Source organism: Leptidea sinapis, chromosome 33 (assembly GCF_905404315.1).
Source record: "Leptidea sinapis chromosome 33, ilLepSina1.1, whole genome shotgun sequence".
Classification (NCBI taxonomy): domain Eukaryota; kingdom Metazoa; phylum Arthropoda; class Insecta; order Lepidoptera; family Pieridae; genus Leptidea; species Leptidea sinapis.
In genome coordinates, this window is record NC_066297.1 from 2,209,214 (window position 1) to 2,221,744 (window position 12,531).

General features: G+C 34.1%; 1 protein-coding gene across 2 annotated transcripts in view; it reads left to right on the forward strand.

Moving 5' to 3' along the window:
• Positions 1 to 12,531, forward strand: part of LOC126974766 (transcriptional activator cubitus interruptus) — a 148,358-nt gene that overhangs the window by 19,340 nt on the left and 116,487 nt on the right. Inside the window, exon 2 of one of the 2 annotated variants that reach the window (XM_050822428.1) lies at positions 10,356 to 10,415. The gene's annotated coding sequence lies outside the window, so the exon portion shown is untranslated. The remainder of the gene's footprint in view (positions 1 to 10,355; positions 10,416 to 12,531) is intronic. The other variant, XM_050822429.1, reaches the window with a different exon arrangement.

Genomic DNA, 12,531 nt, shown 5'->3' on the forward strand with positions numbered 1-12,531 from the left:
ATTTGTCAAGTGTCTTTTCATAATTTGAGTGCTTGGGGTTTTGGCGGATCAAGAATATTTAAGTATATTTTTGTGTAGAACTTTATGATTGTCAGTAAATATGAATTGAAGCCCCGGTAGCCAGTTTTAACCAGAAAGAAGACAACGAGTTTCCTGTTTGCGATGCTTGTGAATCTAATAATTAGTTTGGTTTCATTTAAATTTTTTACATGAAACCTTAGATTAAGGATTGGTTAACTAGATACCGCACTACCTTGGAACAATATCTTTTTTATTAGGGCTACTTTATATTATAGTGTGTATTGGCTTTTTGTAAAGATGCTTGTGTGCGTGGCATCTTGACACTCAAAACGACACGTAAAATACTAATGAAATGTGATCCTAGTGTCTTTCTTATTTCTTGTAGTATAATTTTTACAAAGTTTTACTAAGCAACCCGGCAATTTAGTTTCAATTATTAGCAAAGTTTAACAGAACATGTGGCACGTCAACGTCACACATTGTTCGAAACTGGCTCGAGTACGCCCACTTGGGCGTAGTATTATTTGCCGCACTTTGCGACTACGCCTTCGGTATCCAGTTGAAGCGCAGCGGAGACTAATCCACAATCTAAGTATGGAACCTTTTACTTTAAGACTCGTTTTCTCTAATACATAATAGACAAGTCGAAATAATATAATTGAATCCAAAATTTTACATTTTTTTATTTAGACATTACCAGTGGGAGGCTCGTTTGCACTGCAAGCCGGCTAGATTATGGGTACCACAACGGCGCCTATTTCTGCCGTGAAGCAGTAATGTGTAATCATTACTGTGTTTCGGTCTGAAGGGCGCTGTAGCTAGTGAAATTACTGGGCAAATGATACTTAACATCTTATGTCTCGAGTTGACGAGCGCAATAATTTTTAGGTTTTTCCAGAATCCTGAGCACTGCATTGTAATGGGTAGGGCGTATGAATAACCATCTAAGAACGTCCTGTTCGTCTTGTCCCTTATTTTCATAAAAAAAAAATTGCTTCGGAATATATCTACCTGATATTACCAAAAAGTTATAGTATGCCTGTAAGTCATTCTGTTGACAATTCAAAGTGAAATATGTCAAAAACAAACCTAAAAAATACTTCACAACAGCTTATCAATGCTAATATGTTATCTCCTCTCCGACACACGCTTGACTTCTACCTGGAACCCCATTTAACACTTCGTTTATTGACCAAACGGCCCTGGGGCGACGGTAGTCTATTAGTTCTTTGGATTCTACTTTCGATAAATATTGATTTTCTAAAGGATTATGGGAGCCATGTTCTTGTAAATTGAAGGAATTTTAAGTTAACATACTTATCACCGGCAATTGGCTTATAGCTGACGCGTTTAGAATGATTTATTAAGACATAAAAATAGGCATAAATAATTGAAACGTTAAAAGAAGGGAGCCTCCTTTGCACAGAATGGCGGCTATTTCTGCCGTGAAGCAGTAAATGTGTAAGCATTATTGTGTTTTCGGTCTGAAGGGCGCCGTAGCTAGTCAAATTACTGGGCAAATGTATCAAGGACATCATGTCTCAAGGTGACGAGCGCAATTGTAGTGCCACTCAGAATTTTTGGGTTTTGCATGAATCCTACGCGGCACTGCGTTGTAGGCAGGTCGTATAATTATTAAAATATTTTTATTTAATGTCAAAAATATCCTCAGATCTATAAGAAACCAAAGTAACTAATGTTACTTTTTGCTTTATTTTTTTAGCTAAGTTGGAGGCCTTTCTTTAGGTTTAGAAGGCGCCGTAGCTCGTCTCTAAAATCATAACATTAGCTGATCTAAATATAAAAAAAAAAACGTCATTTATATTATTACGGTGAAAACTTTGTGTGACAACCCTAATGCTACATTTTTTGAGTTGCGGAGTCCGAAGTTCACAGAATAGAGGGGACACTAGCTTGCATGTCGGCAGTGAAACTGGTCGAATTCAAATTGGCTAAAAATATGTAGTCAATGTTTAATCAAACGTACCATTGTCACTGCCTGCTTCATGTGATATACCCACTACTCAAGACCTGATCATAACTCAAAACACCATTATATAAAATGCGGGCGTTAATATCTTGGACCTTTCATATCACATCTCGACAATTACAGTCTTAATGTTATTTCAACAAAGCTATTTACTTAGGACTGAACTGGCGTAGATTTCATAAATGAAACATCTAAGCAAATAAAACCAAATAAATGTAAACATTTTAATAAAATCATGATGTATTTATCGTATGCGTCGTCCATTGCTATGTCAATATGTGCACAAGTGCATGTGCCTTGTTATGAAGTAGCAATGTAAAGTAAACTCAACAAATTTTCGTTTGCTCCATAAAAGCTTCTCACCCTGACATAGGGTTGGTCCTAGTGAAATATTTCCTCAATTTTATTTATTTTATTTCCAAACAAATAAGTTGTGGGTTTTTATTTCAGCGACTCAAAAATATGTTTTTTCATTGTTTTATTGTATTAAATCTATCTATGCACAAAAAACTTTTAGGTAAATTGGACTTAAAAATTGTTTTTTTTTAAACTCTAATAGACAGAAAATGATGAAATTCAGTTCAAAAGTTCCATTGGGCATAATTTTTATGGTATAAGTTTTATACAAAGTGGATCATTATGAAATCAAAATAAATAAAATAGCAAAACACTGTATTTTGAATAGAGACACAACAAATTCTTACATAATTATACTATTTGGGGCCAAATAATGTGAAGAAACACAAGACAATGAGTATGTTATGAAAGATGAAGTGACAGCCCTGAGCTGACGCGGAATAACAAATATTGTCTCTCGCAGTAAGCTGCAGCGAAGCGTCACAGCAAACTGCCACTGAGCAAACATTTGCCGCACAATGTTTGCCCTACGCAGGCCGACTTGATAATGCTCTAATATATGATGTTTTCTTTTAAAATGCATCAGGTTTAATTGAAATAATTACCTCGTCAGCAAAAATATTTTTTACTGATTAGGATGAAGATTTTTCCATGCAAACGGAGTAGATGTTGCACATAAATCAATAAAAAATCTATGTGTTTTGGCATGTTCCTCTAGGACTCCAAAAGTGCTGGATCGATTTTTATCAAATTTTAGAGACTTTATAGCTAAGTGAAGATTAGTAGCGATACTTTATTGTAATTTAACTAATGAAGGCCTATATTAACTGAACAGTTGACTTTATACATGTTTAAATTGTTGTAGTAATTTTTAAAGAATCTACTATTCAGCAATCAGTTTGTTCTACTAAAAATATCCTACAACTCCATAGCTGAATATCTAAGTGATCCGACAGTCTGATTAGATTATGATTATTTTATAACAGTAACAATGACATAATAATCTTGCGCTGCTTCTTCTCTCTCAGAGCGCCATTTGTTTCGCTAGCAGTATTAGAAATGACATCAAAAATAATTCTATAGGAATCAATTTTGAAAAATTAATGCATTTTATGCCTTTTCAAGTTGTCCTGAGACATAGGTTTCACCTTGCTTATTCCACTCTCCTTTGTCGCTAATCTTCTCCACACTTTTAGTAGACTATCTTTCACTTTTTGATATAACGTCACTTTTGTATTTTTCTATTTCTCGGTTCCTACTCCATTGCAACTTTCTGTATTAAAAATATAAATCTACCCTCAATATGCAACAAGTCAAACTCTGAGAGGTCTATCATACTAAACAAATGGACAATAAACACACGTAGGAATATTATTGAAGCCTTTACTCTCCTCATAATGGCGTGGGCGTGGTACGAGACGAGAACAGGTATATCGTTATTACCTTATAGTTGCAATGTACGATTTGTGTGCACAAATTGATACGTGTCACATGTAACTTGAGAAAGTGTCGCTCCCTGTGTTTTGTTCTTTTTTTAATACAAGTTCCAAAAGTGTTTACAATTGTCAACGGTTTCGATCTTGTAATTACTCTGTGTTATTCTCAACAACTTCTAGTTTCAAAAAGTTGTCTTTTCATTTCTTTATCTGTGGCACGTCTATATTTACAATTTTTCTTATTAGAAATTAACTTTGTAATCCATAGATCATTGATACCTCTAGCTAGACTATGACAGCTGTGAAAACGTTGAAAAAAAATAGAATTTAGAACTAATCGCTATTTTGAGCCATTCACGCTCACTAAAACAGTGTCATACAAATCGTCAGTGTAGCTTGTCACGCACACTAAACTAATATTCTTGGCCTGTTTATATCGGATATCTTACAGCAAGAGACTCTATCTAGACGTATAAATTATCTTAGTTTGTAATTGTTTCATGAAAGCCACCATCTATTTGACATCTGCCATCAGGCTTAGGCCTGAGAAGCTGAGTGGGACTTTTTTTATGTAGGCGTTCTTATTCTAGATAGCATGGATCTGGTCCCTTTCAAATATATCCCCAATCTGGTCATTAAATTCAAACTTTAGATGTATAAATTTGAGTTCAGTAATAAACAAGGACTATTTGAAAACTTTTTATCACAAGTGACATCTTTTGTCCAATCCAAAGTCTCTTGCTAAATTTACACCCGATGAAAACAGGCCAAGTTTATTACTTTAGTATGCATGCATTGCTAGAGTCAGGTTAACAGTATTCGCCTCATCGTTTTTTCATAATTACTTTGAGCGATAAAAATTAACCGCAGGCGCTGCTCATTCTAATAGATATTTAGTAATAGACATCCAAAGCTAAAGAACTGCTTGTAAAATTAACTAAAATATCGTAACATGATCAAAACACAGTTGATATTAAGAATACATAACATTTAGATGATAGATAAAGTACAAAAGACGAGATCTGTAAGCGACGCACCGCTGCATCAATTTGAATGTATTTTAATGATAGCGCGCACGATGCAAGGCTCTGTGTAATTTAGTTAGAATTGAGTTATTAGATCCACTCGGAATCTGAGCATACGATACGATTTAATGTGGACAATCTAATGAGCTTCTATGTGCGGTATTTCCAGGACGATACGACATGGGTACTTTGAAAAATGCGCGTACTTCTTAATGGCCGGCAATGCTACTGTGATTCCTCTAGTGTCCAAAAAAAATGGAGGGATTGAAATCGGGAATGGCAGTTTGTATGGAAATTCGTCATTTTCGAAGATGTTACAACGAAAATTTGTATTAAGGCACTTGATAATAAATAATTTGTAAACATTTATTCGAGCATTTTTGAAACTTTGACCTACATGGGGATGAAATAGGAGATAAAAGTTCACAGGGAAATACTATTAAAGAGACTGTCAACAATGAGAAGGGATATTCCGCTGCAACAGCGGAAAGAGCAGTTTGTATGTGTATTATTTGAAAAGTATCCTAAAAAATAAAAACAAAAATTCCCAAAGTAACTATTCAACGCAGAAAAGCTAGTAAATAAATAAATTATAATAAAGGTAAAATCTATAACATCGATTGTCACGAGCGTCTTTTGATTTTATTTATAAAGCAGATATTAATAATATACAAGTAGAAAACTCAATAACTTAATCAGACACCAGCCCACAAAACGTGACCATGTCAAAGTAATTCTGAATCTTAATTTACCTTGAATAGGGTCACATGATTCGTTTTATGTTGTTTTATGTTCGTCGGGTTCAATTAAGCTGTTGAAAATGAGGAAATTGAGAAATGGATTCGTCCCAATCTAAATTACATTGTATGAACTTTTACATCTTACATCTCTATGTAGTAATTTACATAATGAATATATTATTATAAAATCTTGCTGTATATCATAGTCGAAAATTTCGATTGAATTTAAAGTTTTCGGTTAAAAATGATTGAAAATAAGAAGAGATAGATCATCGGTATAAATATAACAATGAAAAGTGATTAAAAACAAATATTAAAATCCTTTTTTATTGCATATCATTTACCATATTAATATCAAACTACATAAATCGGTAAAAAATAATATTTTAATATGCAGATATAAATTATAAATCTGAACTAACCAGAAACTTGCACTCATATTTTTGGCCCAGGATTCGTTTACAGCAAATACCACTTACACAGACACCTTTGACAAATACTATCTCGACTCCTGTCAACCGCAGTCCCCATGAAAAAGTACTTTGAAAAGGTCTCGCAAAAACGCAGTTACATTATTACACGCGTTTTTATCCTTCAAAAAGTGTATAATTTAAACGTCTTGTCAGTCAAAATCGGTTATAATAATAATAACAATAGGATCCATTTCCGTTTCTATCATGCTGTAGGGTGGCGCTACAGTAGCATCAGGATAAATCTTAAAAGAAGGGCCTAATATAAAATAATACTAATCATTCTAGGTGCACGTTTCCCTATAATAAATCTTTAAGGTGATATTTACGACATTATTTTGTACAACGTAAGATGTTGAAATTTGTAATAATTGATCACTTTAGTCGACAATAATATTAATTTTTTAATTCGGCATACTTCAATTCGTTTACAATTGCCTCATTCACCATACTTCATACCATACCCTGTGCCTGCACTAGCGCCATTGTGGAAGCTTTCTGAACTGTTATTTATAGCATAAGCTGGACACTTTTTCAACTTTTCTCCCATAAGAGATGAATCTCCTTATCTCCATATTACGTATGCATTTTTGCTACTAATTGGACGTTTTTATTTGAAATTGAGGTTCAGAGATTCTATTCCATAGACACACAGGCGAAGCTGATACAAAGCGTATAAAAATAAATGAACTTATAACATACAGATTGAGAACTTGAAGACCATTTCTCCCACAAATTACGTGTTGAATCGTCTTGTGGGCGTAAGTTTGTCGCTTTCTTACGACCCTCTTGAGTTTTTTCCTCCATTGTAACATAATCAACGAAAGTTGTTTTTTTTTCTAATCATCTCAGATTAACATGTCCAATGACAGTGTGGTTTAATAATTCGACTGACTGACTTTGGGTTTCGTCTTGTTTATAAATGAAATTATAATTTATTTTATTGTATTGTAATTAGATGTACGGAGAACAATAATAGAATTGTGATTACATTTTGTTTTGTTTGTATTTTTGGTTTTGTATTATCGTGCCATGAGTCGTAACTTAATCTTCATTTAAATAAACCTTTCAATTATTTTTAGAGTTCATTATGTCAAAGTTAAGATCAATACAAGATATATAAATTTAATTTGTAATAAAATTTACGGACGAATCGGAATTCGAACCCGCACCTCAGTGGGAGGCTCCTTTGCACAGGATGCCGGCTAGATTATGGGTACCACAACGGCGCCTATTTCTGCTGTGAAGCAGTAATGTGTAAGCATTACTGTATTTCGGTCTGAAAGCCGCCAGAGCTAGTGAAATTACTGGGCAAATGAGGACAACATCTTATGTCTCAAGGTGACGAGCGCAGTTGTAGTGCCATTCAGATTTTTTGGGGTTTTTCAAGAATCCTGAGCGGCACTGCATTGTAAGGGGCAGGGCGTATCAATTACCATCAGCTGAACTTCCTGCTCATCTTGTTCCTTATTTTCATAAAAAAATCAGGCACCAAATGGCTATAAAAAATATTATACTAAGCTTACATTCAGCGAAGGTTCTAGATCTCAGCCTACGAATATAGCGTGTCATTGCGCCATGTTTCTTGTCAACTCTTAAGAATTAATATTCGAACAATCATTTCTATTAATTTGAAACGCAACTTCGATTTAAAATCGAATAAAGTATATAATTAATCGGTCTATAATGAATAAAAATATTATTCGAACGTTGTTAGCGCTGCAACATTGAAATATGATGACGAAGCAATTCTACGTTTCTTTATTCAAACGATCGGCGTTTCATTTGAAGAACCGTTACTCTGAGGGATATTTGATAGAATATTCTGGACGTCATAATTAACGTTTTTTGTTTTTGTTAGTGTTTCTTTTAATTTCTAAGGGTTAAAAGCCTATTGCTTACAAACTTGCATTTATTTTAAAACAACATTACTAACTTCGAGTACTGAGTTGACTCAAGAAGGCCAGAACTTTGCTAGCAGTGGATCTCGTGGGATAATTCCAGGAAATTTAAGGATCCATTCAGCCGGAAGACGTCCACTGCCGGACATAGACCTCTCTCTCCCAAAGGTCGCCATGACGATCGGTCCTGCGTTGCCCTTATCGGTCCATCTTGTGGGAGGCCTACCAACACTACGTCTTCCGGGACGTGGTCGCCATTCGAGGACTTTACTGCCCCAAAGGCTGCCTGTCCGTCGAGCTATGTGACCTGCCCACTGCCACTTCAGTTTTGCAATCATTTCGGCTATGTCGATCTCACAGGGAAACTCCAGCCCTCTCCATTGCCCTCTGAACGATATTGAGCTTTCTCATCAAGCCCATAGTTAGCGACCACGTCAGCGTTCCGTATGTCGTCACTGGCAACACACACTGGTTACAAACCTTCATCTGTGGTATGTGTGATGAAAAGATTTTACGGTGGTGCTCGGATAAGATACACCAACATAATATGGAAAATATGCAAGTTTTGGACGGGATCGACTCTGCAACCATTTCTAAAAATGCGACAGACCTTCGACTACTACAAGTGCAACATGACACTTGAATAATTATTTGGAAACGCTGTATTGAAACAATCAATGTATGCATGAACTAATTTAATACTGAATCATCTATTGAATTTCCAATTAAAAATAATTTAGTTTTGAAACTTAGACGAATATTGATACAATTTTAAAAGATATGTAAAATATTTGTAGACGAAGAAATATTACGTATAGACATCTTAACAAAATAAGATTATTAACTCATTTTATACAAGTTAAATAATTTGAATTATTCATTTGTTTAATGAGAATAATGTTATTGTAACGTTATAATTCAATAATTATTTTTAACATTTCGATATTAAAATATTCGTCTCGATTTGAATATTAATCTGGCAAATTTTGTAATAGGCAACAGGTAAATCTATATACCTAACTAGCTGACCTGACAGACGTTGTACTGTACATAATAAATAAAATACTGTTTTTTATGTATTTGTCAATAATTTTTCATAACATCAAAAATGTTTCACAGCAGAACTGTCAAACTGTGCGTCAATAAATACTCTCACAGAAAATATGTCCATACAAAACAAATATTGGAAATAAAATAATTATGGGTCCCAAATCGTAATAAAAAGTATCCTATCTCACAAGTTGGACTAAACTGCACTCCCTGAAGTAATCCCCATTTAAATCCGTTCATTAGTTTAGGAGTTCATCGCGGACAACCAACGTGTCACGTAATTTATATATATATTACGATTTAAAGTTTTAATTTATGAAATAGAAATGCTGTAAAGTTAGCTTGATAAGTAAATAAATCAGTAAGTAATAGATAGACTAAATAAACCCTTAAAACGTATAACAGCGTGATACGAACCCAAAGAAATATATTTTCTTTTTCTACGCTGGCAAGACAGTGTGACGACGGTATAGCTTCGAGCGATTCGGCCATTTTTTCTGCACGTTGAGCCAAGCTTGTTCTTATAGTAATGACTTCATTATAGAGTCTTGGAAAGGGGCTCGGGGCAACAAAAACTTGTTGTAACACAGTACTTTGATTTCGCGTGCATATAATCATGGATATTTAAATTTGGTTACCGCATTCAAGTTATTATGTCATCAATATTAACTTGCGTACTTGCTGTGCAATGGATCACATCGTAGCTGAGGGTTTTTTTTATAAAGAAAAAAGGGACAAGACGAGCAGGACTTTCAGCTGATGGTAATAGATACGCCCTGCCCATTACAATGCAGTGCCGCTAAGTATTCTTGAAAAACCCAAAAATTCTTAGCGGAACTACAATTGCGCTCGTCACCTTGAGACGTAAGATGTTGTCCCCATTTGCCCAGTAATTTCACTACCTACGGAGCCCTTCAGACCGAAACATAGTAATGTTCATTATATGCTTCACGTCAGAAATAGGCGCCGTTGTGGTACCCATAATCTAGCCGGCATCCTGTGCAAAGTAGCCTCCCACTGAGGTGCAGCTTTGAATCCCGCACCGTCCGTAAATTTTGGTACAAATCTCGCATGGAACGCGAGAGGTCTAGGGTGCGATTTCCGTATTGTTAAAAATTTTTGTTTTTAAAATTTATTTGTGTTAAGATATATTTTTTAATAAAAATATTAATTGCTTTTATATTTATTAGTTTCTCATTTGATGCCATTTGAAGTTTTTGAAGAATTTGATAACCGTTTAATTTAATCTAAACGCCACTTAATATTCACTATATATATATGTTTTAATTTATTTAAATAGTATTCCATGTGTTCATTTCTATCAATAATGTACGATATAATTTAATATTCCATATCTATTTCTAGGTACATAGAAGCAATTCGGAAGCGAAGTCGCAACATTGGGACATACATACAAAACGTGAGGTAACTAATAACTTTCCTTCCAATTAATTTCATATAATATTATTTTATATTTAATAATAACAATTAATAAAATTATTTTCTTTAATACATCGATATGTCTATCGACACATATCTCATCACTATGTGTCAAATTATTCGTCATGGCGGTCCTCGGAGGCAACATAATGACAGGTTGAGGTAAATTCGTTGCAGAAACGGATTTCTTGCTTTGGTGTCAGCCTGAAGTGACTTTATTTTACTTCATAATTCATTGGTCATTATCATGTCTTCGCGGAAATTGGAATTTTAGCACAGATGTATTATTAAGGCAAATTTCCTGTGTTTGTTAATAGTCTTTCTCAATTTAATCAAATTACTAAACTTTCACATTCACCAACTGTTGAGATTCTAATTAAGTATTGGACGTCCTAAAAACTAAATTATTGCTATCTAACGAACCGATACACTAACATGTTTCATGATATCTTAAAGTCAGCATTAAGATCAGCACGACAGAGATTTGTCACCCTATCCCCCAGCCGGCCCGACGGTGCGCAATCATAAGGAGGCAAGTAATTTTTAATAATATTACAGTAAAACTCCAAAAGCAATTTACCTGTCATATAGTATGAAGACATATTATCAAGGTCTTTAATAAGGAGGCTGGCAAAGTATATTAACACACAAAAAAATATGAAAGTATCGCAATTGTTTGAAAGTTTGATACTTTTATTCCCTAACATAGAAGAGTTCCTTAAAGAGCCTTATATTACAGAATTATATGCGAAGAATGGGTCACTTGACTGTTTTTGGGACTTGTTATCTCTGGTGCGTCTTCGCACGCATAGCAAAGTCCTTAAAACAATGCACCTCCTTTTTGAACCTCTAGTGAAGTCCAACAACAGACGAAACAGCTTTATGATCAGAACTCACAGTTTCAACAGTCTTCTGGTAGATATAAATATAGATCTATTTGCTACTGGCAGCAAAGATAGATCTAACTTAATATCACTTGGAACAGTCTCAATCGCATTAAAAAAAAACTTTCTTAAAATATTCCTCTTCGATAGTTTATATTTTCATTAGTGAGTGTCATTTTTTTTGACCTTACCTGTTATTAATCTAATATATAATTTATGTGATTTTATATTTGGTAAACAGTGCTGCAAATCTTCCTCATAATAATTAAAAGAAAAGTTGCGAACAAAAGTCCAGTGCCTTAATATAACAATAAAACACAATACATTAACTTGTATAAAATTAATTTAACGAACAAAACCACACACGATACAAACTGCCCTTTATACAAACACAAAAGATGCATTAATCTGTTTGAAACATGTGTTTATCTCTATTCATGGATTGAAGGTGCAATAAATACGGCAAGCCCTTGCAATTCAATCGTAGTTCATTTTATAATCACCGCTCTGCGAGAGGCATTTTATTCCTATTGTTTATTTGTGTGTACTTTTACGTCAGGTAGGTTTTGACTCCTTGATAATACTTTGAGTGTCTGATCTTAATCATCAAGGAATAGTGAGGTATTTATTTTAGTTTTAATCAAATCACACATGTTGTGATAGTTATTTAGTTATTTTCGTTACTTATTTTAGAGTTGTTACGGTATAATTTGTCCCAAAAAATATATTTTCAGATTTCTTGTCAGTTTGTCTGTGCGTTTGTTCCCGCTATCAAGTAAGTTTCATGATAGTTTGTGAATTCCTGACCTAATAATGAATAGAAAGAAAAGAAAGAACTAAAAAAGTGTGGCAATAAGTTTCTTGCAACTTCTTCTTATTATCTAAACCCTTTAGGAAGTAGCAGTAGATTCAATAAGAAAAAAAAATTGATTTTTGACATTCATAAGTGTCATTTTCGTGACATACATGAGTAAAGTTTCGATTTTTTTCGAAAAAGCACAGACTACTATATTATTCTCAAAAATTCATTGTTTTTGTTCCTATACAAGATGGTCTACAGAAGTGTATTGCACCAGCTTTTCACCAGCAACATTTATATGTCCTACACAATGGGTTAAGCCCATTATTATAAGTTTAGACTTTGTGCTGTAACAGAGAGTTCTCTGTAATTACCTCATAGAAAAACCGCAACTAAAGGAAACCAATGCGCACTTGCT